This window comes from Cetorhinus maximus, chromosome 21 (genome assembly GCF_964194155.1).
Source record: "Cetorhinus maximus chromosome 21, sCetMax3.hap1.1, whole genome shotgun sequence".
Lineage (NCBI taxonomy): Eukaryota > Metazoa > Chordata > Chondrichthyes > Lamniformes > Cetorhinidae > Cetorhinus > Cetorhinus maximus.
The window spans coordinates 8457552-8473850 of NC_135899.1; the positions used below are offsets into that span (position 1 = coordinate 8457552).

Genomic DNA, 16299 nt, shown 5'->3' on the forward strand with positions numbered 1-16299 from the left:
AGTTCCTATCCATTCCCAATTTGCAGAATTCCAATGGGTTAAATTAATTCCTATTCATTCCCAATGTACAGAATTCTAATAGTCCAGATGCCTTCCTCACTCAATTGTTCAGAATTCCCATGGATAATGGATGTTGCATTCACTTCCATTTCTTATTGACTGCAGTGGTACATGAACACTGTCCCAGTCAGACAATGCTGCTTTCAGTGACCAACATATCACCACATTACGGTTAGGAGGATTACCAACAGCATGAAGAACATGTGCTTATGTTTGCTTAACTTAAACTGCTGAATGAATCATTAGGGAGAAATGGTGGAAAAAGTTGCCAACTGGCATGGCCTATCTGCAGTCCATCATCCTCCTGACAAATGAGGGAATCACTGGTTAGGTTATAAGCCTGTGAGATGCAAGTTGTTCTGGAAGGGCCTGAGTCCTGGAGCAGCTAAGAGCGCCGTCTCTGTCTGAATGAATGCCGGTGGTCCCCCCACTTACAGTACGACGTGTTCATGGATTCTGGTCTATCTGCCCAGACTTAGTCATGTCAGTTGCTCTTGTAAACAGTCTGAGTGTTTATGTGAGTGGGGGAGTTTAAAAATAAGTCTTTTTGACATGTTATTAGATTATGTAATGCTAGAGTGCATCTAGGGATAGTGGATCAAGCATAGATATTAAATTGGTATGCACTTAGATAAAGAAAATAAGACAGTGCAATTATATAGTGCTTTCCACTGCTCAGCACGTCCTTTATACTTCACACAAGAACATAAGAATGAGGGCAGGAATAGACCATACGGCCCCCTCAAGCCTGATCCACCATTAATCATGGCTGACCTTTGGCCTTACCTCCACTTTCCCGCTCGTTCTCCTTGTCCCTTGATTCCCTGAGAGACCAAAACTCTGTCTATCCCAGCCTTCATTGTCTTTAATGGTGGAGCATCCAGAACCCGCTAGAGTAGAGAATTCCAAAGATTCACTGTTGCCTTAGAAGAAAGATGGTATATTTATGCACAGCAAGCTCCCACAAACAGCAATGAGATGACGTGCCAGATCATCTGCTTTTTTGTGTCAGGGATAAATATTGGCCAGGACACCTGGGAGAACTCTCCTGCTCTTCATACTGGTGCTATCTGGGATTTTTTGCACCCTCCTGTGAGGGTAGTCAAGATTATAGTCTAATATCTCACCCCTAGGGATAGTGGATCAAGCATAGATATTTTATTGGTGTGCACTTAGATAAAGAAAATAAGATGGTGCAATTATATAGTGCTTTCCATTGTGACAGGATTGCACCTGTCACAAAGCTGCACTACCCCAGGACTGCACGAGGTACGTTGGCTAGGAGTTGGGCTCAAGGCTTTAGAATGGGACTTGAAACCAAATCCTTCTGACTCTGAGGGTGAGAGTGCTCCCCACTGAGCCACAGCTGACACCGCAGTCTAGATGTCGAATGCTGCTCAGTAAGTTGCTTGAAATTCGTGAAGATTATGGTTTGCAGCTTGAGTCTGACACCTGGCCGACCCAATAGAAAAAATGTGTGTTGACTTTTGTGTTTACCAGCTACATCTGGGTGTGATAGATCAAACAATGGACTTCTTTCTTCCATCCTACACTCTTATGTCACTGCATTCTTTTACCTCGTGTAACCCTGGGTTCTGCAAAAACAGAAAAATCTTCCATTTAAATAGTTGCCTTTGAATTCCAAACCTGTTGAACAATTGAAATATCTCATCCACCTCAACCCTCTCTCTGATGCACAGGCTCTATCTTCCCCAACTTACTGACTGCCAGAAGACACAAAGTGGGATCTGTGCTGGCCCTGAGCAAGTTCCGAGAAGCCTGGTCTCTCCTTCCGCTCTTCCTGATGTACTGCCTAGGCTGTAAGCTCTGGAATTCCTTACCTATACATCTCAGCCTCTCTACTTCGCTTTCCTCCTTTAAGATACTCCTTTAAACCTTTCTCTTTGATCAAGATTTTGGCCATCTGACCTAATATCTCCTGATGGGCTAGGTGTCATGCTTTGTTTTCTGATGTGAAGCACTTTAGGGCATTTTATTAAGTTAAAGGTGCTATATAAATGTAAGTTGTTGTTGGGGCAGTTCTATAGCTTATGGAATTTCCTGATGTGAGTCAGTGGGGAAGCAAAAGCTATAATGCCTTACGCAACGTCAGGACATCCCAAAGCACTTTACAGCCAATTAAACACCATTGTAATGAAGGAAACGTGGAAGCCAATTTGTGCACAGCAAGATCTCAACAACAGCAGTGTGATTGTAGCCAGACCATCTGATTTTTTTGAGGTGTTGGCTGAGGGATAAATGTTGACCCGGGGAGAACTCCCCTGCTCTTCTTCGAGATGTACCATGGGGCCTTCGTTCACCTGAGAGGGGAGAGGGTGGGTATTGTTTTAACGCCTCAGAGAGACAGCACCACTGACAGTGCAGGACTCCGTCAGTACAGACCCTAGGAGTGTCAGCCTGGTTTATGAGCTCAAGTCTCTGGAATGAGGGATCTGAACCTACAACTCTCGAACTCAGAGTTAAGTGTGCTAACTGCTGAGCCATAGCTGATATCTTGACACCAGAAACTACCACGGAACAATCTGACAGGTGCTCACGTGCAGCTAAATAAAACATTACCTCAGAATGGACACTTCATTGAGAGCCCTGCTTGAAGTTTTAAAGACCTGTTATCATTTGGAACTGGCCTAGCCTCTCCAAGGGTTAAAGGTGGGCGGTAGGGGGGGGCACAGTTGGCTCAGATTTGGAGGTGGCACAGAGAGAGAGAGCATGGAGACAGAGGAAAGCAGAGTGGACAATGGTCAGCAAAAGAGTTAAAATTAATGAATGAGTTTTGGCATTTCCTTGATGACATCACTGGCTGAAATCACATGGGTGAAGTTTTTGCGAGAGGGAGTGTGTGTGTGAAATCTGCAGCCTTGCTGATCTCACTGTGGCAGAAGGAATTTATTTGACAGGCAGGCCATCAGTCAGAGTGCTGTCCAGAGGCAGGCAGCTCAGACTCAGCTCAGCTCTCAACCATCTACTTCCACTGAGGTAAGAAACCTGACTGCTCAGGAATAATCCTGGCTTATAATTGATCAAAAATACTTTTGTTGCTTGAAATTATGATGGTGAGGGCAACAAAGGCAAGTCTGTAAATCATATTCTAAGAAAATGCAAATACAGCTCTTTCTGCCTTTCAATATTTATCACCATTCTTAGTTTCTCAGTCGGGTTTAATATTTAAAGATGTGCATCTGAATTCTCCTTAAAGCAAACTCGGAACATTATTATTGGATCGGGTGGAAATTGAGATTTTTCAAATTGTCCTTCTGACCTCTCTGCCTCTTATTTATCACTTAAGTGGAATTAACAATTTCAGTTGCTGTTCATTCAAATTTACCTCTGCCTAGAATTGTCCGCTGTTTGAGAGTGGGACTTAACATCCTGGGATCTGCAAGTGGATTGTTTAAGTCATTCCTGAATATCAGATAGATACTTATGCAGCAAGGATTTGTTTCAACTACTGGTTTTCTTTTTGCTAAAACAACTTTTTCCACTTAAAAATAAGAGTCTCAGCGTTCAAAGATAATTGCTAAAGGAGCCAGTGGAGGGATGAAGAGAATTATCTTAAAGTGATTATCTGGAATGCAGCACCTGAGAAAAGCGGTGGACTCATTCAGCTGGAACTTTGAAAAAGGGGATTGGATCAATATTTGAGAAGGAAATTTTTAGGGCTATAGGGACAGTGCGGGGGTGAGATTTATTGAAGGGATCTTTCAAACAGACCTGGCACAGGCAGGATGGGCTAAATGGCCTCCTTCTGTGCTGTAGGATCCTATAATATTTGGATAGCTAGGACAGTGAGGCTGATTTGCACATGGCTTAATTAAAGAAACTCATAGAGGTGTTCATTGTGAAACCCTGTCAGGACTGGAACATAAATTTCAATCTGGCCATTGCACACCATTTCTTACAGAGCCCTTCAGCCCTCTGGTTACAAACCCTATTGTAGGACATGTGCCAGGTTCCTACTGTAGATCAATAGTGGAAAACCACAGAATGGAGAAAAGGCAGTGGAATGTCTTTCAGGTTAGCTTTTTATGCCACATTAACAAACCCGGGACAGACAGGGCACTGTGAATGAATGTATGTGTGTAGGATTGGATTATGCCTTTAACAAATACTTACTGTCCCTGTTCAAATGCACAGATTTGTTGAACAGCCTCAGTTTCCTCTTATTCACTCCCTGTTGTGTTGAGTGTCTTGGTTTCTAAGGCTACGTAGGTGCACATGCATGTGTGTGACTCCTCTATTATTCCCATCATTTAACCTTTGTGATTCATTTTTATTCTCGTGATCCAAAGATTGTAGAATCATAGAATCTTATGGCGTTAGAGGAGGCAATTCAGCCCATTGTTCCTGTGCCAGCTCTTTGGGAGAGCTGACCCATCTCTTAAACTGTCCCTGCTTATCTCAGTCAGCCACCTAAAGCACTGACTGTTCACCATCACCATTGGTGTCAATTATACAGGTGCTATTTCTAATATTAAGCTTGCCTATGCATCAGTTGAGATGTTGGCTTTACAGGGTTACTTGGGAGTGACGGATTCAGTATGCCTCACAGTCCCTCGGCGATAGCTATTGCCCTCACAGTCCCATTCCTCCTCCGGGTACTGGGTGCCCAATCACTGAATCAGCTACAAAAGATGAACCAGCCCTAACTACCATCACCAGGCTCATCAGCCCAAGTCAACTCATTCCCAGAGCCTGTCTACTCACAGAGAAATGCCTCAACCTATAATCTTGTCATCATTTATCCATTTATAAATTTAACCTCTGTTAACTCTGATTATTTAGCAATTGACCTGGAAGATCAATTTTAAGATTAAGATCTTGTCATTCAACAAGTGTCTCACTTCTGCATTCCTTAGTTGAAGCACATCAAAGAAACTTATTGTTATTCTCTGACTCTCGTTCTCCATGGTAATTCATCTTAAAGTGCTCACTGTAAGACTTTGTGGCTTAGTAATGAGTTGGTCATTCAAAGTATCAAGTGCTGATCAATCTACGGTTGTTAGCGTTACCCAGTGCTGTACACTGGTTATATAACATGTCACTCAAAAGTTCTACTGCCCATTAATCTTTTAACTGCAGACATTAAAACAGCTGGAGTAACAGCAAATGGCTGGGTATCTGCTTTAAAGGCAGCTTGCAGGAGAATTTTAGGGGGACACTTGCAGGGAAGGAGGTTTGTGAACTCCATGAGCTATTAGAGACCAATTGGACAGTTTGTCATGTCCCCTAACAGCTTGCCGGGGGCAGGGGAGGGGGGTGGCAGTCAGCATGTAGGGGATAATAGGGTAGCAGCTATTAAGGCATGTGGAGTTATTCACTTTTGTAGAAAAAACAGAAAGGCAGAATATTTCTTATATGGTGAGAGGTTGGGAAGTGCGGGTGTCCAAAGGGACCTGGGTGTCCTTGTTCATAATTCACTAAAAGATAGCATACAGGTGCAGCAAGCAATTAGGAAGGCAAATGGTATGTTGGCCTTCGTCACAAGGGGATTTGAGTACAGAAGCAAGGATGTTTTGCTGCAGTCATATAGAGCCTTGGTGAGACCTCGTCTGGAGTATTGTGCACAGTTTTGGTCCCTTTATCTTAAGGAGGGGTATATTTGCCATAGAGGGAGAATAACAGAGGTTCACCAGATTAATCCCTAGGATGGTAGGATTTTCTTATGAGGAGGGATTGAGGAGACAGGGTTTGTATTCCCTCGAGTGTCGAAGACTGAGAGGTGACCTCATTGAAACTTTCAAAATTCTTATAGCGTGTGATAGGGTGGATGTGGATAAAATGTTTCCCCTGACTGGTGAGTCTAAAACCAGTGTGCGCAATGTCAGGATAAGGACATAATTGCTCTGGACAGAGTGCAGAAGAGATTTATAAGAATGTTGCTAGGGCTTGAAAATCGCAGCTATGAGGAGAGATTGGATAGTCCAAGGTTGTTTTCCTTAGAACAGAGGAGGCTGAGGGATGACCTAATTGAGGTGTACAAAATTATGGGGGGGCCTAGATAGGGTAAACAGGAAAGACTTGTTTCCTCTAGCTAAGGAGTCAATTACATGGAGGAATAGATTTAAGGTGATTGGTAGAAGGATTAGAGGGGACATGAGAAAAAACTTTTTCACCCAGAGGATGGTGGGTGTCTGGAATTCACTGCCAAAGTTGGTGGTTGAGGCTGAAATGCTCAACTCATTTAAAAGGTACCTGGATCTGCATCTGAAGTGCTGTAACCTACAAGGCTACAGATCAGGTGCTGGAAAGTGGGATTAAAATGAGCGGCTAGTTTCTTTTTTCTCTTTTTGGCTGGCGCAGACACGATGGGCTGAATGGCCTCTTTCTATGCTGTAACCTTTCTATGGTTCTATGGGTAGGCCATTTAAGACTGAGATGAGGAGGAAGTTCTTCACTCAGAGGGTGGTGAATCTTTGGAATTCTCTGCTCCAGAGGGCTGTGGAAGCTCAGTTATTGAGCATGTTCAAAACAGAAATTGATAGATTTCTGGAGACTAATGACATCAAGGCACTGTGATAGTGCGGGAAAGTGGCGTTGAGGTAGATGATCAGCCATGATCTAACTGAATGGCAGGGCAGGCTCAATGGGCTGAACGGCCCACTCTTGCTCCTATATTCCAATGTCTGTGTTGGAGCTCCCTGATTCCCTTCCCATTTAGATAGTGGAAACCAGGAGTTAAAGAATATATTTTTTCTCACAAGCCTCTATGGCACCAAGCTATGTGGCTACAATTGGAAAGGACTTATATTTCTACAACTCCTTTCAGGATGTCCCAGAAGCCGATGAAGTACCTTTGGAAGTTACTGTTATAATATCAGAAACACGGCAGGCAGTTTTCACGCAGCAAGCTCCCACAAATAGCTGTGTGATAATGGCCTGTTTAATGATGCTGGATGCAGAATTTATATTAGCCCCAGGGGAGAACTCCCTTGCTCTTCTTCAAAATAGGATCTTCTGCGTCCACCTGAGATGGCAGACAGGACTTCGGTTTAACATCTTTTCTGAAAGACAGCATTTGGCACCCCCCCCATCCCCAAGTCCTGACAAGTGCAGCACTCCCTCAGTGCTGCACTGGGCGTGTCAGTCTGGACGATGGGCTCAAGCCTCTGGAGTGAGACATGAACCATGAACCTTCTGACTCAAGAGCGAAAGCAGCTGAGCCACAACTGAAACCTTAAAAAAAGTGCTTGGCAACCCTGTATTTATGAGTTTATGCAGCACCTTACAGCCTGTAATTATTCCAGCTAGTCTGTGTATATGTCACAGCCCACAGGAGTCTCAATAGTTCAGTTTATTCACCATATCTGCCAGTCCAGGCAGTGTACTGCATGCCTGGATCTGTGAACATTTATTGAAATGTCAACATGAGGAAAACATTAGCGCGGTGATTCATACTTTAAATCAAGGAAACAAGTTGCAAACTATTTTAACATCTGGGATGTGCAGCAAGGCAGGTGCCGGAAATGAGAGAGATAAAAACTGACAAATATTGGAACCCAGAAATGAAAATCTTAATAAACAGCGTTCCCAGTCTGTACAGAGTTAGGGTAAGTTACCAAGTCAGGAAGACTCTGAGACAGCCCTGCTGTGTATTCCCAACATTTACTACAGCAGCTCTGTAAACAGGTCAGCAGAACAACGTCACAAATGGTCTAAGCTCGGAGGTATGAAGGTCATGACCTCTCATATCATGACTCGAAGTTTACGTAAGCTTGGCTTGTGTTCTGTTGAGGTCGAAGGCTGATCCGATCGAGATGTTTAACATGATGAAAGATTTGATAGGGGTAGATAGGAGAGATCATTTCCTCTGATTGGGGAATCAGAATGAGGGGGCCTAGTCTTAATATTGGAGCTTGGTCATTTTTGAAGGGAAATCAAGTAAAGGTTTTTCACACAAAGGACACATCAGTGCACCATGTATTCTTGCTGCACGATGCATTATTGGTGTTCCATGCACTATTGCGGCATCTTGAATTATTGCTTGCCATGCACTATTGCTGCATTGTGCACTATTCGTGTGCCATGCATTATCGTTGCACTCTACATTATTGCTGTAATGTGCTGTGCCATAAACTGTTGCTATATCATGTGCTATTAATGCACCATGCAATATTGTTGTACTGCGCACTACTGCTACACCATGCACTAATGCTGCAGCATGCACCATTACTGTCCCATGCATTAACACTGTAATGTGCACTGCTGCTGCATTGTGCACTGTAGCTGTAGCTACCTTATTGCTGTACTGTGTACCATTGCTATATAATGCATTATTGCCTCATCATGCACCATTACTATATCATACATTGTTGCTGTGCCATGCATCATTGCTGCACTATGCATTATAGCTTCACCATGCACTATTACTGCACATTATTTCTGTACCATGCATTGTTGCTGTATCTTGTACCATTACTGCAACATGCACTAATACTACACAGAGCAATATTGCTACAGAATGCAATATTACTCCCAGATGCATTTACCATACATGCAGTATATTGTTGCACTCTGCACAATTGCTGCACATTCTTCTATGCAGTGGTAGCAATTATGAATTTCCCTATTTCCTCCACCTTTCCTGCCATTTCAGAGTGACTATCCCTCTAGGTAATGGCTCAATGGATCAGACAGGTTCCAACAAGAAACAGTTAAACTTTATTACAGAGAGCTTTCTTAGGTGCTACGTGCTCGATCAGGACTCTCCTCAGGAACTCCACCACCCACCCCCCTGCCCCAGATTGCTCGCGCTTAGAGTTCATTGGTCGGAGCCGCCCCAGAACATCATGTAACCCTTGATAGACAGCTGGAGGGGCTATACCCTCAGTTACCACACTCTATCCCTGCTCTCACTGTGACTATCCCTCTATCTCTGCTCTCACTGTGGTTATCCCTCTATCCCTGTGTTCACTGTGACTATCCCTTTATCCCTGCCCTCACTGTGACTATCCTCCATCCCTGCCTTCACTGTGACTATCCCTCTATCACCACCCTCACCGTGACTATATTTCTGCTCTCACTGTGACTATCCCTCTATCTCCGCCCTCACTGTGACTATATCTCTGCTCTCACTGTGACTATCCCTCTATCTCTGCTCTCACTGTGACTATCCCTCTATCTTCGCCCTCACTGTGACTATATCTCTGCCCTCACTGTGACTATCCCGCTATCTCCTTACTCACTGTGACTATCCCTCTATCTCTGCTCTCACTGTGACTATATCTCTGCTCTCACTGTGACTATCCCTCTATCTCTGCTCTCACTGTGACTATATCTCTGCTCTCACTGTGACTATCCCTCTATCTCTGCCCTTACTGTGACTATCCCTCTATTTCTGCTCTCACTGTGACTATCCCTCTATCTCCGCCCTCACTGTGACTATATCTCTGCCCTCACAGTGAATATCCCTCTATCTCCGCCCTCACTGTGACTATATCTCTGCTCTCACTGTGACTATCCCTCTATCACTGCTTTCACTGTGACTATTCCTCTATCTCCGCTCTCACTGTGATTATCCCTCTATCTCCGCCCTCACTGTGACTATATCTCTGCCCTCACTGTGACTATCCCTCTATCTCCGCCCTCACTGTGACTATCCCTCTATCTCCGCCCTCACTGTGACTATATCTCTGCCCTCGCGGTGACTATCCCTCTATCTCCGTCCTCACTGTGACTATATCTCTGCTCTCACTGTGACTATCCCTCTATCTCCGCTCTCACTGTGACTATATTTCTGCTCTCACTGTGACTATCCCTCTATCTCCGCTCTCACTGTGACTATATCTTTGCTTTCACTGTGACTATCCCTGTATCTCTGCCCTCACTGTGACTATCCCTCTATCCCTGCCCTCACTGTGACTATATCTCTGCTCTCACTGTGACTATTCCTCTATCTCCGCTCTCATTGTGATTATCCCTCTATCTCTGCTTTCACTGTGACTATCCCTCTATCTCTGCTATCACTGTGACTATATCTCTGCTCTCACTGTGACTATCCCTCTATCTCTGCTCTCACTGTGACTATCCCTCTATCTCCGCCCTCACTGTGACTATCCCTCTATCTCCGCCCTCACTGTGACTATCCCTCTATCTCTGCTCTCACTGTGACTATCCCTCTATCTCTGCTCTCACTGTGACTATCCCTCTATCTCCGCCCTCACTGTGACTATCCCTCTATCTCTGCCCTCACTGTGACTATATCTCTGCTCTCACTGTGACTATCACTCTATCTCCGCTCTCACTGTGACTATATCTCTGCTCTCACTGTGACTGTCCCTCTATCTCCGCTCTCACTGTGATTATCCCTCTATCTCTGCTTTCACTGTGACTATCCCTCTATCTCTGCTCTCACTGTGACTATATCTCTGCTCTCACTGTGACTATCCCTCTATCTCCGCTCTCACTGTGACTATATCTCTGCTCTCACTGTGGCTATCCCTCTATCTCCGCCCTCACTGTGACTACCCCTCTATCTCCGCCCTCACTGTGACTATCCCTCTATCTCTGCTCTCACTGTGACTATCCCTCTATCTCTGCTCTCACTGTGTCTATCCCTCTATCTCTGCTCTCACTGTGACTATCCCTCTATCTCCGCCCTCACTGTGACTATATCTCTGCTCTCACTGTGACTATCCCTCTATCTCCGCCCTCACTGTGACTATCCCTCTATCTCCGCCCTCACTGTGACTATCCCTCTATCTCTGCCCTCACTGTGACTATATCTCTGCCCTCACTGTGACTATCCCTCTATCTCTGCTCTCACTGTGTCTATCCCTCTATCTCTGCTCTCACTGTGACTATCCCTCTATCTCCGCCCTCACTGTGACTATATCTCTGCTCTCACTGTGACTATCCCTCTATCTCTGCCCTCACTGTGACTATCCCTCTATCTCCGCCCTCACTGTGACTATCCCTCTATCTCTGCCCTCACTGTGACTATTCCGCTATCTCTGCTCTCACTGTGACTATCCCTCTATCTCCGCCCTCACTGTGACTATATCTCTGCTCTCACTGTGACTATCCCTCTATCTCTGCTCTCACTGTGACTATCCCTCTATCTCTGCTCTCACTGTGACTATCCCTCTATCTCTGCTCTCACTGCGACTATATCTCTGCTCTCACTGTGACTATTCCTCTATCTCTGCTCTCACTGTGACTATCCCTCTATCTCCGCTCTCACTGTGACTATCCCTCTATCTCTGCCCTCACTGTGACTATATCTCTGCCCTCACTGTGACTATCCCTCTATCTCTGCTCTCACTGTGTCTATCCCTCTATCTCTGCTCTCACTGTGACTATCCCTCTATCTCCGCCCTCACTGTGACTATATCTCTGCTCTCACTGTGACTATTCCTCTATCTCTGCTCTCACTGTGACTATCCCTCTATCTCTGCCCTCACTGTGACTATCCCTCTATCTCTGCCCTCACTGTGACTATCCCTCTATCTCCGCCCTCACTGTGACTATATCTCTGCTCACACTGTGACTATCCCTCTATCTCCGCCCTCACTGTGACTATCCCTCTATCTCTGCTCTCACTGTGACTATATCTCTGCTCTCACTGTGACTATCCCTCTATCTCCACCCTCACTGTGACTATATCTCTGCTCTCACTGTGACTATCCCGCTATCTCCGCACTCACTCTGACTATATCTCTGCTCTCACTGTGACTATTCCTCTATCTCTGCCCTCACTGTGACTATATCTCTGCTCTCACTATGACTATTCCTCTATCTCTGCTTTCACTGTGACTATCCCTCTGTCTCTGCTTTCACTGTGACTATTCCCCTATCTCCACCCTCACTGTGACTATCCCTCTATCTCTGCTCTCTTGCTGACTATCCCTCTATCTCTGCTTTAATTGTGACTATTCCTCTATCACTTCTCTCACTGTGACTATACCTCTGCTTTCTCACTGTGACTACTCCTCCATCTCTGCTCTCTCACTGTGACTATTCCTCTACCAGCCCCATCAATATATCCTTCTACAGTCTTCCATTCTCCTCAGTGAGCGCTATCTCCTGAAGTGTATCCATGGTATTTAGCGCAATTAACAAGTTTCACATACTCACTGCCCTTGTGGTGTTTGCTGTGGCTCAGTGGATAGCTCCCTTGCTTCTGGGTCAGAAGGTTGTGGGTTTAATTCTCCTGTTAGGCAAGTAGGTGGTATAATTGCGGTTTACTCTCCAGTGTTGTGCTGAGGGAGTGCTGCATTGTTGGAGGTGCTTTCTGTCAGATGTGAAATTAAACTGACACCTTTCTACGCTCTGAGATGAATGTCAAAGATTCCATTGTGATGGAGAACAGGCCAGCTATTCTCATTGCCCTGACTAGTATTTTCCCTCAATCAACATAAAATAAAACAACTAGCTAGTCGTTAATGCATTGTTGTTAGTGGGAGCTTGCTGTACACAAATTGACTGCTGTGTTTCCTATCCTAATATATTTCAAAAGTACTTAATTGGCTGTAAGATATTTTGGGATGTTGCAAAGGGCTCTGTATAAATGGAAGTCTTTCTGCTGACTTCCCTATTAGATTTATGGGTGACTATCTTATATTTATGACCCCTTAATTTAAGCAGAAGACTCTTGAGGTGAAACGACCTGTAAGTTAAACTATTCCGTTTTTAATTCTTCAAAACCTCAGGACAAGACCTGGCCATTGCTTGTGTAAAATGCCAGAATTAAAATCGACCCCTCAGCCTAAAATTGAAATCACTTACAACACTTGACACAATCAATTCTTTTTAGTGAGGAGAGCACCATTATTATGTTTGACTTTAATAGAAAGAATTTGCATTGATATTGTTGTGTATCGCACGTATTCTTTCATGTGGATGGATATAGAGCAACAACTATAATTTTACATCAAGGTGGTCAAGGCAGGATATTACGTCAGGAGTGGCAGTGTGTATCGCTGTAATACCTCCTTTGTATTTATGGGTCGGGCACTGTGTCATTATGTGTTCCATGGTCTGTGCTGAATGACCACAGTCGCACACAGGAGAGTTTGTAACTTTCCATTTGTGCACCAGTTATCCGCATCTGCTATGGTTTGTACGGATGCGGTTTAGGGGTGCCCCTGAGCTTCATGGGAGGTCGAAACCAGGGAACTTCTGTGTTGGGTCTTTCACCAGATGTTTGCTCATGGCTTCTTGTGAGGACCATTCATTTTCCTGAGCTTCTTCAGGGTTGAAATCGCATTGCCTGAGGTTGTGTGCACTGGTCCAAAATAGCTTATGTGACTTCAAGTGGAGGTGAGGGATGTTGACGAGGTCCTGCGGATGGGGAGGCATTTGCTTTCCTCGATTCGCTGAGCTTCATAGAGGGTTGCTGGGTCACGGCAGATTGGTGGGGGGGTGGGGGAAGGCGGGTGGGGTGGGGGCAGTGGGGTGAGTGCCAATATGTGCCAACACGGGTAGCCATGGTGTTTGGTCGACTTGAGGGTTCCAGTGATGCATCTCATTGCAGTGTTCAGTTAAACATCAACCAATCGAGTGTGGCTACTTCTGGTCCATACCTATGCACAGTACTCAGCTGTGGAGTACATGAGGGCCATCGCTAGAGTACTGGTGCTGAGGCTCCCCAACTGGTGTTTGCCAGTTTCTGGATCAAGTTGACTCTTCACTTCATCTTGGTGGCTACCTCCTTCAGGTGTTTGTGGAAGGTTAGCGTGAAGTCCAGCTTCATTCCAAGGTAAGACAGACTGGGGTCATGTTGTACAGGGTTTCTGCAGAGGGTCACATTATTGCACTAAGACAAACACATGTTCAACTACAGGCAGCCATTATTGAACCACATTTATTTACACCTCCCTAAAAGAGAGGGCAGCAGAGAGGGCAACATAACAAAATGCTCAGATCTTACAATAGACTACACTTCCTCCCCTTTTAAAAAAAAATTGTACATTAAAATGTAAAATTGTGCATGTACATAATTTCCCAGAAAACAATTTGATTAAACCAATATCAACACTTAATGAAATTTAAGAGTTTGAGTTGCTTATTTGTTTTTACTATAATCACAAACTAAAATGTTTATGACCAATATTTGTGGAGTAATTCACATGTATAAAATAATTACTTTTTCCTTAACACCAGTATGTGAAAAATATCATAATTTGACAAGAAGTAATGAAAAGAACAATTTGTTTCTTCATGAGTATGTTGAAGCTTTTCATCGTGCATTCATCAGGAAGATGTTCAGTACAAATTGCTGTTCCCTTTGAGATTTGGTATTCTTGCGATTCTGTTCTGATGAGTGCAAGACAAAAAGCTTTGACAGCATGTCTCTTTTTTCAGCAATACTCAAGTGCTGCACCACCAAGTGACTATTTCTTCTTCCTTCAGACATACTCTCAATTAACCTATCTGGCTTCTTTCTCTTTCTGTCTGGGTATCTTCTTCCATTTGCATTTGCTTAACACTGTTTTCACAATATACCTGACTGTGTCAAACCTGAACTTTGACTACCAGCTCATTGGTTGGGACTGTGACATTGATTGATTTGTCTTAATCAACGACACTGGCTCACTTTGTTCTACTGGTGGATTCTGTGATACCGGCAAACTTTCAGTTTCTTTGTGACTTTCATTTACTTTCTGACTTTCACATGGGACTTTAGGAGGAATTTGATCTATAAAAGGTTTATCCTGTCCCTTTGTCAGATTTCTGCTTTCAAGCAAATGATCTACATGACACTGACGGATTCTCTCTCCAATCTTCACTATTTTTGTGAATGCACCTAGTCTATTTCCAAAAACACTAAACACATACCTCTTATCGCCTCGTTGGCTTTTCATTAGGACCTTCTGCCCAGCCCCGAACTCTCTAAGTTTCATGCCTGGTGCATCATGGCTCACCTTCACTTTGTCTTGCTTTTCTCTTACTTTGCTATTGATGCCAAGCTTAAGCAAACTAAACCTAAGTGTGTTTAAATACTAACCTGTAAGATGTGCAACCTGCTGTAGTCTTTGGGTTTAATCTGTGAGTGAACAGAAAATTGTCTAGCCCGCGATGAAGAAAAACATAGAAATTACTGCCTACCTTGTCACCGAGCAAATACTTCTGCAAAGCCCTCTTCACAATTTGTCCACTTCTTTCTGCAGCACCATTCGATGGTAGTATTGGAGTGTTTGACTTTATTCCTAATCAGAAATATTTCAAACTCTCCTGATGTAAACTGTGGACCATTATCTGACACCAACACCTCTGGCAACCCATAAATTGCAAAGCAACTTCTTGAAACCTCAATACTTTTGGCACTTGAGACATTGAGCATAGGATCAACATTTAATCGACTTGCTATAGTTATCAACCAAAACAAAGTACTCTTTCTCTTCCACTTCAAAGAAATCGAAGGGTACTCTTCCCCACGGTTTTCTTGTGTTTGACCGTGGAATGAAAGGAACCTTGGTTGGACCATTTCTCATTCTGAGATGCGCTTTACAACTCTTCATTGACTCTTCAACATCTCTATCTATCTTTGGATACTAAAAATAGCTTCTTGCTACTATTTTCATACGGACTATCCCTGTGCGCTCTTGATGAAGTTCCTATGACAATCATTCTCTAAATCTTGGCGGAATAATGACACTTAAAACCCATAGTAGGCAGCCTTGATCTACACTCAGTTCATTTCTAGATGTGAAATACTCCTGTTATTTCTCATGATCACATTTTTTAGGTCAGCCATTCATGACATAATTAAGCACTTTACTAAGCACCACATCTTTTTGAGTTTCTTCACTAATTTCTCTAGCAGACACTCGCATGTCATTTGTGTATGTAAAGTAATTCACAGGTAGCTCATTGGCTAGAAATGAATTGTCCTTCACCTGAAATTTCAAAAGAACATCCGCATTTGCATGACCTTCTGACTTACAATATTTAATATTGTACTGATGGCTAATTTTATCATTTGTCCCCCCTTGCTCACAGACAACTTTGTGCTGTTTCACACATTCTCAATGATAGATGTGCTCTTACTGATCCCTACTGTAGATAACTTGGCACCGTTTAACTGTTTCTTCTTAAGCCAATTCCCTCCCATAGGGAGATTTTGTTCCTTCTGACTATTACTAATGGAAAGTAATAGGATGTTTCCTCATAGTCCATCACAACATTAACTTTACCTAACACTGGAACACTACTATTGGAATAACTAGTCAGTTTCACACCAGTTTTTTAGGGATTTCTTGTTCTTTCCTTCCAAGACGC

At 43.8% G+C, this 16299-nt stretch overlaps 1 protein-coding gene across 1 annotated transcript in view; it reads left to right on the forward strand.

The window, feature by feature from the left end:
- The first annotated feature begins 2924 nt into the window (after positions 1 to 2924).
- LOC144695617 (tenascin-X-like) overlaps positions 2925 to 16299 on the forward strand; it is a 205783-nt gene continuing 192408 nt past the window's right edge. Inside the window, exon 1 of the mRNA XM_078566513.1 lies at positions 2925 to 3057. The gene's annotated coding sequence lies outside the window, so the exon portion shown is untranslated. The remainder of the gene's footprint in view (positions 3058 to 16299) is intronic.